Source organism: Rhinoderma darwinii, chromosome 5 (genome assembly GCF_050947455.1).
Source record: "Rhinoderma darwinii isolate aRhiDar2 chromosome 5, aRhiDar2.hap1, whole genome shotgun sequence".
Lineage (NCBI taxonomy): Eukaryota > Metazoa > Chordata > Amphibia > Anura > Rhinodermatidae > Rhinoderma > Rhinoderma darwinii.
The window spans coordinates 289809047-289823833 of NC_134691.1; positions in this window are offsets into that span (position 1 = coordinate 289809047).

Consider the following 14787-nt stretch of genomic DNA (forward strand, 5'->3'; position numbering starts at 1 on the left):
TGACATCACAGCATGATAAAAATAATGCACACAAAAGATGTCACAGTATAGGGATATTGTAGTGATGACACAGCAAAGAATGCACAAAAGGGATGTTGCAGAGGTATACACATACCGTGTTTCCCCGATAGTAAGACACCCCCGATTGTAAGACGTATCGGGGGTTTCAGGGGGGTCGGCTAATATAAGCCGTACCCCGAAAGTAAGACATATGTCTTACTTTCGGGGAAACACGGGGGTATTGCCGCCTCCTGCCCACTTCCGCGCCGCCCCCCTCTCCATACGTCTCCATACGTCACCGCGCCGTCCCCTGCACTTGTCAATGCCGCCTCCTGCTTAAAATACGGTAGGCGATCAGCGGCAGGAGCACGGCTGTTATACACAGCCTGGCTCCTGCTGCAACTGCCGGAATCGAAGCGCGCGCCGATTCCGGCAGTTTAACCCATTAAATGCCGCTGTCAATAGTGACAGCGGCATTTAATGTGTTTGACAGAGGGGGGAGCTCCCTCTGTCACCCGATCGGCGCCCCCGCAAACAAATCGCGGGTCGCCGTCGGGTTTCCATGACAGCCGGGGGTCTAACAAAGACCCCGAGGTCTGCCTTCAGCATCTGCCTGTTAGGCGATGCCGGAGGCATGACCTAATAGGTTGCCTGTCAGTTTTACACTGACAGGCAATAATGCTTCGGTATACTAAGTATACCAAAGCATTATATATGCGATCGGCACATCGCATAGTGAAGTCCCCTGGTGGGACTAAAAAAAAAAAATGTAAAACAGTTAAATAAAGTTTGTGAAAAAAAAAAAAAAAAAAAATCGACAATTTTTTTCCAATATAAGACATACCCCGAAAGTAAGACATAGTGGGGCTTTTGGGGATAAAAAGAAAGTAAGACACTGTCTTACTTTCGGGGAAACACGGTAAACAGGGATGTAACCATGGGACTTCAAAACTTGGACCCTGTTAAATTTTCCCACAACCTCCTTTAGGCCTTGTTCACACAGTGCAGATTTTGCATGCATTTTGCAAGTCAAAACCAGAATTGGATTTAGGAAAGCAAACCTATAATGCCTTTACTTTATATATTTTTTCTTTTTTATGTTTCATTCCCGGTTTTGGCTTAAAAAATGAATGCACAATCTACAGCAAGTCTGCAAATTTATGAACCAAGCCTAAAAGGGGTCTTCCAGGTCTTTTATATTGATGGTCTATTTTCACAATAGGCTATCAATATCAGATCAAAGCGAATGTGAATGGGGCAGCTGCTCCCAGGATCTTCACCAAGGTCCTTCCATAGGCTGTGCTCACATCACCGTCGCTTTCCGCTGAGGGGTTCCGTCTGAGGTTTCTGTCGGGTTAACCCCTCAGTGGAAAAACAAACGGAAACCTCAGCTTCCGTTTCCCTCACCATTGAACTCAATTGTGACGGAAACCTAGCTAATGGTTTCCGTCTGTCACCGTTGTGGCAAGGTTCCGTTGTTTTGACGGAATCAATAGCACAGTCGTCAAGAACAACGGAACCCTGTCACAATGTGAGCCTTCAGGGCAGTACCAAGATTAAAGCTGAAACGTCCTCTCGGATACTCCACTGGGCGTAGAATCACATCCCAGCTCTGTCAGCGGACCACAGGCTGGCTGTGAACAACTGAGTTGCAGACATTCGGCAGAAGCTGGATCCCGGGGAATGTTCGCTTCATTCTGAGATTTTCCACCGGATCTGCCAGAGGTGGGTCACTCCAGATATCGACCTCTTAGCGTCTCGCCTCAACCACATCGTCCATCTACTTGCTGACGCCACATGACGCATTCCGCCACGACACAACCTCCTTTCCCAAGGTCCGCTGTTTCCTAGAGACCTTGGCAATTGACGCATCAATTTTAGGAGCCCTGTCCCAGGTCACTGAGTCCTGCTCCTCAAAGGGATATTTATGTTTAACATTTTTAGGTATAAACACTTTATTACAAGGTTTCTACCAGTCTTATTTGATTTATGTCAACACATTCTTATGAACTCTGTTTCTTCGCCCTTCAAACATTATATCCCACATAGTACAGGTTTCTTTAAACCAGAAGCAAGGTGGGGGGATTAAAGTCCTTTCTCCATGGCTATTGAAGTGTAAAGCTTGCCACACACTTTAGCTGTTCGGCCGACAGCTATTCCTAACAATTTCCCCATATACATGCACCTTCGGCTCGGCCAAACATACAAGTGTTTTCAGTAAGGCAAAAGCCATTGTCAGTCTTCTGGCAGCGGCATACCTACTTATGAAAAATAGGATTGGGAATGTTGAAATTCAACAACCCCATCCTTCTCTCCCCCTACATCTGTCGTCCGGGAGAGTGGGGGGCACCAGCCACCACCATACACATTAGATGGTAAGCCGGTCCCAACAAAATCGGTGGGTTTCGCCAACATACATCTAATGTGTATGGCCAACTTAACTTCAAGTTCCTGGATCTTAGAATCCCTAAGGGAAGGAGTCACACTCCAGTTTAATTCCTTCCCTACAAAAAAAATAGTTGTCACAAAGATCAGAAATGAAGAAAAAGGTCAGTAAGCTCTACAACTAGAAGTTACATACTAAGGCCTCATGCACACTTCCATCACCGTTTTATCGGCCGTTTTTGGCGGATCCGTATGTCCGTTTTGGTTTCCGTGTGCACTCCGTTTTCGTTCCTTGTTTCCGTTTTACACGGATGTTGTGCTTTCGTTTGGCTTCCGTTTTTCCATTTAAAAAACGGAAGGTAAACTTCATTTGAACTTGTCACATGTCCCAGGATCCCAGGAAACGCCCATAGAGAGGTGTGTCCCCAGCGGAGAATTCTTGCACGATCAGCCAGGCGCACAAAAGTCCTTCCTGGAGGAATGTTTCCAACTTGCAGGGGATTGACAGAAACAATGCAATACGGAACAATAATGTTCTGTTGAATCTCCATGGTGTCTTCTGTCTCGAAAGACCTGGCTAAGGCATCGGCCCTCACATTCTTGTCGGCCGGGCGATAATGGAGCTCAAACCGGAACCTGGTAAAGAAAAGTGACCACCTGGCCTGAAGAGGGTTCAGCCGTTGGGTCGTCTGGAGGTAGGTCAGATACTTGTGGTCTGTAAAAATTAGGATCGGATGAGCTGCGCCCTCTAGTATATGTCTCCATTCTTCTAGAGCCAATTTGATGGCCAGTAACTCCCGATCCCCAATCGAGTAGTTGCGTTCTGCGGAATAGAAGAGCTTAGAGAAATATCCACATACAATTGACTTGCCCTTGGGACCTCTCTGGAACAGGAGTGCACCAGCCCCGACACAGGTTGCGTCCACCTCCAACAGGAACTGCAGAGAGACATCCGGATGATGGGGCATAGAGGCTAACGTGAAGGCACTCTTCAGGCTATTGAATGCGGACTCTGCCTCGGGAGTCCACGCCTTGGCGTTCATGCCCTTCTTAGTGAGGTTAGAGATAGGAGAAGTCAGTAAGAAGAAGTTTGGAATAAACTGTCTGTAAAAATTGTCGAATCCCAGAAAGCGCTGTATGGCCCTTAAAGGGAATGTGTTGCCAGAAAAACATGTTTTTTTTTTAAAAATTAAACATTTAGTGTGTGGGTGATTAAACATTGTTCAAATTTTTTTTATTTTTTTGCACGAGTCCAGGAAATATTATAAATTATTTCTAATTTATAATACTACCCATTTTTGGTTACTAGATGGAGCTGTTCCCAAAATTGCAGCATTGCAACATTGGGTTAAAAGCCCTCGCTCTAGTGAGCTCTCAGCATCCCCCCCTCCTTTATCCTGGCTAGTGCCGGGATAAACGAGGGGTTTGAACGATGTAACCTCCTACACTGTGTGTCGCCATTTTTTGAGCTAACCCACAGTGTAGTAGGTTTACATACAGTAGTAAACACACACAAACACGAACATACATTGAAATCTCTTACCTGCTCCTGCCGCCGCGGCTCCCTCCGGCCCGTCCGCTCCGTTTGCTGTCGCTGGTGCAAGTGCACAAATCCGGAAGCCGCGACCGGAAGTAGTAATATTACTGTCCGGCCGCGACTTCCGGTCCACAGGAAAATGGCGCCGGACGGCGCCAATTTCGAATAGGACTGTGTGGGAGCGGCGCATGCGCAGTTCCCACACAGACGCCGTACACTGCAGTCAATGGGACGGGAGCCGTTCGCAGTCCCTATGGGACTGTGGCTGCCGTATTCCATGTCTGTATGTGTCGTTAATCGACACACACAGAAATGGAACAAAAAATGGCAGCCCCCATAGGGAAGAAAAAGTGTAAAAATAAGAAAAAGTAAAACACAAACACACAAATGAATATAAACGTTTTTAATAAAGCACTAACATCTTTAACATATAAAAAAATAATTTGTGATGACACTGTTCCTTTAAGCCTTGAGGGCGTGGTCATTCCAGGACAGACTACCTTTTCAGGGTCCATCTCGAGACCTCGAATCGAGACGATGTAGCCCAGGAAGGGTAGAGCATCTCTGTCAAACACGCACTTCTCCAACTTGGCGTACAGGCGATTCTCCTTTAACCGTAGCAAAACCTAACGGACATGTCTCTGATGCATCATAGGATCTGGAGAAACAAATCAAGATAGACCACAACACAAACATAGAGGAGGTCACAGAAAATGTCATTAACAAACTCTTGGAAGACCGCGGGAGCATTACACAAACAGAAGAGCATTACAGGATATTCATAGTGTCCATCACAGGTGTTAAATGCAGTCTTCCATTCGTCACCCTGGCGAATCCGGATTAGGTTGTAAGCCCCATGCTGTTCTAGTTTAGAAAAAATCTTGGCACCACGTATACGATCAAATAGTTCAGAAATTAGTGGCAACGGATATTTATTCTTCACCATGATCTGGTCGATACAAGGACGAAGAGAGCCGTCTTTCTTTTTGACGAAGAAGAACCCGGCTCCTGCTGGGGAGGAAGACTTACGTATGAAGCCCCTCTCCAAGTTCTCTTTCACATAGGCGAACATGGACAGAGTCTCTGGCAAGGAGAGAGGATATACCTTACCACGGGGAAGGGATGCACCAGGAATCCGTTCGATAGGGCAGTCATACGCCCGATGTGGAGGCAATGTCTCCACCTCCCTCTTGCTGAAGACGTCCGAAAATACAGCATAATGACCCGGCAATCCTGCCAATGACCGAGGCAGAGAAGGCTGAGCCAAATGAATCCGCACCAGGCATCGGCTTTGACATTCAGGGCCCAACTGGAGAACCTCTCCAGAATTCCAGTCCAGAACTGGGGCATGTAGTCGGAGCCAAGGCAGGCCCAGCAACACAGGGTTAACAGCTTTGGACAGGACATAGAACGACAGAAGTTCGGAGTGAAGAGCCCCTACTTGGAGCCTCAGTGGCTTGGTCACAGCTATAACTGGGTCTGGCAGAGGTAGTCCATTTACTGAAGCAACTGTCAATGGGCTCTCCAGAGGGGTGGTGGGTAATTGAAGAAGGTCCACTGGGTCTCTACGGATGAAATTAGCAGCGGATCCAGAGTCCAGATACGCAGAGACCTGATGCGTTCTCTCGCCGGACACTATGGTCACAGGTATGGACAATTTAGACGGAAGTCCTTTCTTACCCAAGGTTGTCACTCCTTTGGGGATACAGGCACACAAGATGACCACCGAGGCCGCAATAAAGACAGAATCCAGAAGTGCGTCTGCGTTGTCTCTCCTGGGTGGATAGCTTACACTGGTCCATCATCACAGACTCCCTAGGAGGATCGACATCTGAGGACAGCAGGGGTTTCTGCAAAGTAGGAGCCAGACTAGGAAGTCCTCCCTCCCGACGAACCTCTTGGAGGCGTTCTCGGATCCGTATATCAATCCGGGCGGACAAAAGGATGAGGTCATCCAGGGTAGGCGGCAGATTTCGAGCGGCAAGTTCGTCCTTAATTTTAGGAGCCAGTCGCTGCCAGAATGCAGCCACCAGGGCCTCATTGTTCCATAACAGCTCTCCCGTCAGGGTGAGGAAGTGGATGGCGTACTCACTCAAGGAGGTGTCTCCTTGGCATAGGCTAATCAAAGAAGTCGCTGCAGATGAGACCAGGCTCCTCAAACACCATGCGAATAGTCCGGATGAAGCATTGGAAGTCACGGGTCTCAAGTCCTTGTCTCTCCCAGATAGGGTTCGCCCATGCAAGAGCCTTGCCAGTGAGGAGAGAGATAGTGAAAGCGACCCTTGCACCATCAAACGAAAATGTCATAGTATACAGGCTGAAGTGGATCTGGCACTGATTCAAAAATCCACGACAGGTACTTGCGTCTCCATCATAGCGGTCAGGAAGTGGGAAAGAAAAATGCGGGTGAACACTACCAAGAGGTGTAGTCTGAGGATCAATACGGCCAGGAGGTATAGTAGGAGGAATGGCAGCTTGTGCCTCCTGCCGACGTGCAAGAATGTTCAACACCTGGAGGAGTTGATCCTATCGAGACCGGAGGTCTAGCTATCCGCCCACATCTCTTGTGACGTCGTCATGGTCTTGAATCGACCAGCGGGGTCCATGGCCTGAGCGTACTGTCACGTAGGTTCAATGGACCCACTGGGCCGTACCGCCTTGGCGGTATGTCAGCTGGCCAACAGGGCGCAGGTCAATGTCTATAGTTCGTATGTGGTACCTGTGGCAGCTCGGACAGTAGCAGGGCAGGCTCGGCTGGGACTAGGCAGCAGGTAGACGTCAGGCGTGGTGAAGCAGGTTAGGCGTGGTATGCAGCACGGCACGACTTTGGCTCAGCACAGTACTCGACCAGGATAGTACGGAATGCAAGGAACAGGAACACACTAGGAGACCATTGCATAGAAAAACTAGGGAAACAACAACAACACTCAGGCATTTAAGCAGGGGCCTGGACCTATCTTATAGTCCAGGGTACTCACGGCCTGATGCTTCATCAAAGTCTGGTGCGCGCGCTGCCACATTGAGAGCGGGATCCGGCTGAGGTGAGTGGAAGCGAGCGCTGGCATCTCCTGAGCAGGAGACTGGGGCCAGCGCTCGCCGACTCGTGGCTGCGGCTGTAATGGGGAGAGTGGCGCTGATGGCCCGCAGCCACGGACATAACACCTGTATATACACTACAATGTAAGCTGCTCAATGTTCTGTCTTCATTCCGTCATACGGCTCTCTGTCGGCTCAGTCTAGCCCCTGTCTGACCTCTTCCGAAGGCTAATCTAAGCTGAAATCCTATTTAATTCACGATCATTTTATTTGTTTTTTAGATTTGAAAGCCAACAATTATTTTGTAGATAAATTAAAAAAACTTAAAGAGGCTCTGTCACCAGATTTTGCAACCCCTATCTGCTATTGCAGCAGATAGGCGCTGCAATGTAGATTACAGTAACGTTTTTATTTTTTAAAAACAAGCATTTTTGGCCAAGTTATGACCATTTTCCTATTTATGCAAATGAGGCTTGCAAAAGTACAACTGGGCGTGTTGAAAAGTAAAAGTACAACTGCGCGTGTATTATTTGCGTACATCGGGGCGTGTTTACTTCTTTTACTAGCTGGGCGTTCTGATGAGAAGTATCATCCACTTCTCTTCAGAACGCCCAGCTTCTGGCAGTGCAGATCTGTGACGTCACTCACAGGTCCTGCATCGTGTCGGCACCAGAGGCTACAGTTGATTCTGCAGCAGCATCAGCATTTGTAGGTAAATAGCTACATCGACTTACCTGCAAACGCCGATGCTGCTGCAGAATCATCTGTAGCCTCTGGTGCCGATGTGTCCTCGCTCGTCTGACACGATGCAGGACCTGTGAGTGACGACACAGCGTGATCTCTTGAGAACACGGCTGTGTCTGCACTGCCAGAAGCTGGGCGTTGTGAAGAGAAGTGGATGATACTTCTCATCAGAACGCCCAGCTAGTAAAAGTAGTAAACACGCCCCGATGTACGCACATAATACACGCCAAGTTGTACTTTTACTTTTCAACACGCCCAGTTGTACTTTTGCAAGCCTCATTTGCATAAATACGAAAATGGTCATAACTTGGCCAAAAATGCTCGTTTTTTAAAAATAAAAACGTTACTGTAATCTACATTGCAGCGCCGATCTGCTGCAATAGCAGATAGGGGCTGCAAAATCTGGTGACAGAGCCTCTTTAAGGGGGTTGTACAGGATTAGAAAAAATGGCTACTTTCTTTCAGGAACAGCGCCACATCTCTCCATGAGTTGTGTCTGGTGTTGCAGCTCAGCTCCATTATGTGAATAAAACTTAAAGATGCTTTTGTGGTCTAAAGATATTTATTAAAATACCTTCATAAAAGCATCAGTATGCAGCTAAAATAACAGAAAATTTGTACCATACTAGCATCATCACACAAAAGTGTAACAGCAAAATGTGTATCCAATACAGAAACTAGTGATGATAATACATGGGCATAATATATAAACAATAGAAACAAACAGAATTATCACTAGCAAATATAAAAACAAGCCAAGGACACAGCAATGAATCAGGGACATGCATGAAAAAGAGAGAAGGAAAGCCCTACAATAGGCTTTCTAATTATACTTTTTTTAAGAATATTCTTTTTATTAGCAAAGAAATTGTTTTACAATACAATAGAAAACATTGCCAGTCAAAACATACAATCACAGACTATTCAGAATGAGAACAAGATAAGCTAGTTCTTTAGATTTTACAAAGTCCAAGAACAACACAGCAGTTTATACGGTATGCTGTAGATTCAGAAAACAATACAATGACAGATCCAAATAAGCCAGGTTAAAAACTAATTTCTTGGAGATTTACTCACAAAGCATATTATAAGTCTTCCTGATATCCGATTAAAAAACGTATTATAATAAAAATAAAGAAAAAAAGAAGAAAACACGTACCAAGAAAAGTCTTGTCAGACATCCGTTACACAGAGAACACAGGCAACCGGACAACTGCCATTAAAAAATGTTTCTCCTGTGGGACTAAAGGCCCTTTTACTCTGGGCGATTATCAGGCAGACAAGCGTTCATAGAACGCTCGTTGCCGATCATTGTCCAGGGCAGCGATCAGCAGATGAACGAGTGAACACTCAAACTTCTGCTGATCGTATCATTTTAAAAAAGTAAAATATTATCGTTGTCGGCAGCACATCTCCTGGTGTAAACAAGGAGACGCGCTGCTGACATGATAATAACGTATCGGAGTAACGACTGCTCGTCCCCATCCATAGCTCCGTGTGACAAGAGCAAACGAGCGCCGATCAACAGTGTCTCATTGATCGGCGCTCGCTTCACCAGCCAAATATCTGCAGGTGTAAAAGGCCCTTAAGAATATATGAAATTCTAGTCTGGGCCATAGACCTTTTAAGGCAGTTAGCTGATAGACAACTAGTTTTATTATTAGCCCATTAGTAAGATGCTTTCAATCTGCGTAAGGGAAGATCATATTTGTTGCTGGTTTTTACGCTACGAGTAGTGGTCAGCACATTGCCACTAGGCGAGCCCTTTATATTAAAGCTCAGCTGGTGGATACATGCAGACCAATAATCGTAGCGTAAAAAACAGAAAGCAGGAGCATAGCGAAAATAACTTGTTTTAAAAAGTATAAATTTTTAAATCCACCTTTAAAAATCCTGCATTTACTCCTGCAAACGACACTATTCTTGGAAGCTAAAGCCACACCACCTACAATATCACTTCCTAACACTTTTCTCTCTCTGTCCACTGTAGAGCATCGGCTCCATCACGCACGGCCCTCAACAAGCACCGTTACCATGTCAAACAGGACGCCACTTTAGCTTTCACACTAGACCCGGCGCTGTGACCTGCCTGAAGGGGGAACACACGCAACCGACATAGAAAAAACATGGATGAGAGGGGCGACCCCAGGAGCACGCAGGACCGCTATCACACCGGAACATGAGATATGCCCAAGGCAAAGGCGGGGAGAAGGGCATGTCCTTTCACCCCACCTTATATGTATGTACTTATACTAGTACACTGTGGCACAGAGGTAGAGTGCTATATACTGTACCTATTTATTATATGCACGGGTACAGTATATATATATATATATATATATATATATATTCCACACGGGTACAGTATATACCTATATAGTGTGTATTATATATGCGGATATACAGGTATATACAGATTTATTGCTATGGGCAACCACGTTACTTTTGCCTTGCACTAGTTTTTAAACATCTTGTAATGTCTAAGACTTCCCATGTATGCATGGGGGCATTGTTGTGAGTTATAGTAATGTTAAACCTATGTCTGTGTCTATATTATTTTTTGCGGTATACTAATATATTCCGGCCCAATGGATACCAAAAGGACACTTTTTGTGGCCTCTGTCAGGCTAATGGTAACCTAAGAACACGTTAAGCGTGTATGTCTTAAGCGTGAGTTTTCCTGGCATACATGCTAACTAAAAAAGTAATGTGAATGTGGCTTTATTTGTGTATATTTCAGGTCTCACTGTCCTCAGGCTGCTCATATACAGTGAAGGAAATAAGTATTTGATCCCTTGCCGATTTTGTAAGTTTGCCCACTGTCAAAGACATGAACAGTCTAGAATTTTTAGGCTAGGTTAATTTTACCAGTGAGAGATAGATTATATAAAAAAAAAAAAACAGGAAATCACATAGTCAAAATTATATATATTTATTTGCATTGTGCACAGAGAAATAAGTATTTGATCCCCTACCAACCATTAAGAGTTCAGCCTCCTCCAGACCAGTTACACGCTCCAAATCAACTTGGTGCCTTCATTAAAGACAGCTGTCTTAAATGGTCACCTGTATAAAAGACTGTCCACAGACTCAATTAATCAGTCTGACTCTAACCTCTACAACATGGGCAAGACCAAAGAGCTTTCTAAGGATGTCAGGGAAAAGATCATAGACCTGCACAAGGCTGGAATGGGCTACAAAACCATAAGTAAGACGCTGGGTGAGAAGGAGACAACTGTTGGTGCAATAGTAAGAAAATGGAAGACACAAAATGACTGTCAATCGACATCGATCTGGGGCTCCATGCAAAATCTCACCTCGTGGGGTGTCCTTGATCCTGAGGAAGGTGAGAGCTCAGCCGAAAACTACACGGGGGGAACTTGTTAATGATCTCAAGGCAGCTGGGACCACAGTCACCAAGAAAACCATTGGTAACACATTACACCGTAATGGATTAAAATCCTGCAGTGCCCGCAAGGTCCCCCTGCTCAAGAAGGCACATGTACAGGCCCGTCTGAAGTTTGCAAATGAACATCTGGATGATTCTGAGAGTGATTGGGAGAAGGTGCTGTGATCAGATGAGACTAAAATTGAGCTCTTCGGCATTAACTCAACTCACCGTGTTTGGAGTAAGAGAAATGCTGCCTATGACCCAAAGAACACCGTCCCCACTGTCAAGCATGGAGGTGGAAACATGTTTTGGGGGTGTTTCTCTGCTAAGGGCACAGGACTACTTCACTGCATCAATGGGAGAATGGATGGAGACATGTACCATCAAATCCTGAGTAACAACCTCCTTCCCTCCACCAGGACATTAAAAATGGCTCGTGGCTGGGTCTTCCAGCACGACAATGACCCGAAACATACAGCCAAGGCAACAAAGGAGTGGCTCAAAAAGAAGCACATTAAAGTCATGGAGTGGCCTAGCCAGTCTCCAGACCTTAATCCCATCGAAAACTTATGGAGGGAGCTGAAGATCCGAGTTGCCAAGTGACAGCCTCGAAATCTTAATGATTTACAGATTATCTGCAAAGAGGAGTGGGCCAAAATTCAATCTAACATGTGTGCAAACCTCATCATCAACTACAAAAAACGTCTGACTGCTGTGCTTGCCAACAAGGGTTTTGCCACCAAGTATTAAGTCTTGTTTGCCAAAGGGATCAAATACTTATTTCTCTGTGCAGAATGCAAATAAATATATATAATTGTGACAATGTGATTTTCTGTTTTTTTTTTTATATAATCTATCTCTCACTGGTAAAATTAACCTAGCCTAAAAATTCTAGACTGTTCATGTCTTTGACAGTGGGCAAACTTACAAAATCAGCAAGGGATCAAATACTTATTTCCTTCACTGTACTTTACATTGTATACTAGCAAAGCATCATGTATACCCTGTCTTTGTATTTTCTTCAGTTTATTTAACAAAAATAAGAAAATCGAGATTCAAATCGAAAATCCATACGGTTGAAAAAATATATAGATTTTATTTTCTGGCAAAATGTCTCGCAACACTGACAGTGACAGCGTTAGCATTAATGAGAGTGACTGCCAGGAAAACCGAAACAGGTCCCAACAGTAGGACCAAACTGTACAGAACTAGAATATGCATGAATTACATCCAAAGACTATCATGCTATCAATAGTAAGCGTCAGTGTGTTTGTGGGGGTGGGGTCTAGAAACTAGCAGCCTTTCAGGGCTGAAAAATGAAGTGATATGCAACAGAAATAATAGGAGGGGAAATGGGCAAGAATATTTGTAGGAATGTGCATTACATCAAATACCTCGAAAATAGTTATGAGGTGAACATAAATATATCAAGGTATTAATAAAGTACTGCTAAAAAAAATAAAGTCTCTTCCCAAATAGATATCAAAATGAGCTAGCATCCAGGCTTGGAGTAGCAGTAAAATATAACACAGAAAAAAGAAACAGTTCTCTGTCCCTGCAGCAAGAACCAAACATAGTTCCAAAAGAATGAAATCCGTAGGTATATAATACACAGCTTTAGATTACTGAATACTTCATAAAGAACTACTTAACATAAATAGTCATTTCAAGTAGGTGCCTTCAGGGACCTTTGGCTGGTGGACATTGCAGATAATGGTAGAAGACGCCAGTCTTCAAGCAGTTGCATTACCTCTGCTGGAGACAAAGCTGTGGCTTTAGTACCATTGCGTGTGATGATAAGCTTCACCGAGAACCCCCACCAATATATGACCTTGTAACTCAGCATTTTGGTAGCTTCAAGAAATTCCTGCCTTATGTCAGGTTCACCCACTGATAGGTTGTTAAATAAAGTAATTCTCTTGAACCTGTTTTCACTTTTGTCTGAAAACATAAGTTTCTCATTGATGTGGTAAAAAGTTGCGCAGGAGTCTCGGCCTGCAACCTTCTAGGCTTAGGCATACGAGTGACCCCTATCTATTGAAAGTTCAGATTAAAGAGTGTTAGGGAGTTCTATAGCAAAAAAGTCTACAAGAAAGTCATAGAGCTGCTCTGACTGTATTGCCTCCGTAATGCCACAAAAGCGGATATTACTGTGACGTGAGAAATACTCATTGTCCACTATTTTAGACCCAGGTCCTGCAATTTCCTAATTTTTTAATTGGTGGCGTCCACAGAAATGTGAACTTCTGATAAATTCAGCCATCTCATTTTCAAGATGTGCAGAGTGGGTACCAATTTAAGAGTTATCCTTTTGCAGAGGAACCATCATAGATTGACTGTCAGATTGCAGTAAGGATTTAACATAATAAAGCTTTTAAGAGCGTTTCAGTAATGGGCTTGGCAGCAATTCTGGAGGCTGATGCGGTCCCATTATTTTTACATGGGCATGGGGCCCTTGTGGTGACTGGCTTAGCATCAGTGGTGCTTGTGTTGGCAGGCATAGAGCAGCCATATGGCCCAGCTCAGAAGAGATAGTTTACGAAACGCAGAGGGAAAGAGCAGGGGAGCCAGTCAGGCCTTTTACCTGTGATTCCCGTACTGTGCAGTGAGGCAGAGTGGATGCAGTCCCAGGTTGTTGGGAGAGCTGTTCGTGGTCTGAGTCCGTGCCTATCTGGAAGGGAGTAGATGGGTCGGTGGTAGCAGTAGTCTGCTGTGAGCCGCCGCCGGCGCCATGTTGAGAGGAGAATATCACAGGAAAGTACTAGCGTTAAGTGCCTTTTGTCTGGTCTTGGTCATCTTCAGTTGATATGGTGAGTTCATCTCCACACCCTGGGTAGTATAGCATGTGTTCTGACTATTTGATTTGTGCCGCTTATTCAGCTCTAATATGATGGTGCTACAAACATCTGCATTTTGCTCCATGTGCCGCTGGCAGCCAACGATCTCAAATTATTTTTTTTAAACAACAGGGAGTCTTCCATTAATGGAAAACATGGATCTGGGCAGCTATAGAAATACATTGTAGCAGTTTTTAAATGCATATGCTAAGGCCTCTTTCCTAATAGACACACCGAAGTAGTCAATGAGATATCAACAGCAAAGATCCTACACATGACTGGCCTAAGTAGAGTCATGCCATGTTTTACCTAATGAACCTGTTCACCCCTTTCTCCTGCCCATCTCCCAATAACGACACCTGACAACCGAGGTTGGATATGAAATTGGCCACAGCAGCCGTTTATTTATTTACATTATTTAAATGCAATTTAATCCGAAACATTCGGATAACTCCACTTCTAATTCACATGACCCAACATGGGTCAGAATCAGAATTAACCATAAACATATTTTAATACTTTAACAGAGCAGGGGAAGTCCTTGAAGCCATTTTAAAACCGAATTTTTCTTTAAATTAGCCATCTGCAAACCACCACCAACTTTTTACCTCCAGCCGTAAACCAGCTCGGAAGCACCGCTCACCTCTGCAGATGGCTCCAACCACCAGAAGACCACTTCAAAGGGATAACACCCGATGAAGTCTTCAAATGATATACTTTCCACCAGAAGACCACTTCAAAGGGGTAACACCCTTTGAAGTCTTCACATGATCTACAGTTTTGGGGGACGCATACCCCCGATGCGACCCCCCCACCATTTTGTACTGACCAACCTCAAGGACTCCCCCCGCCAGCTG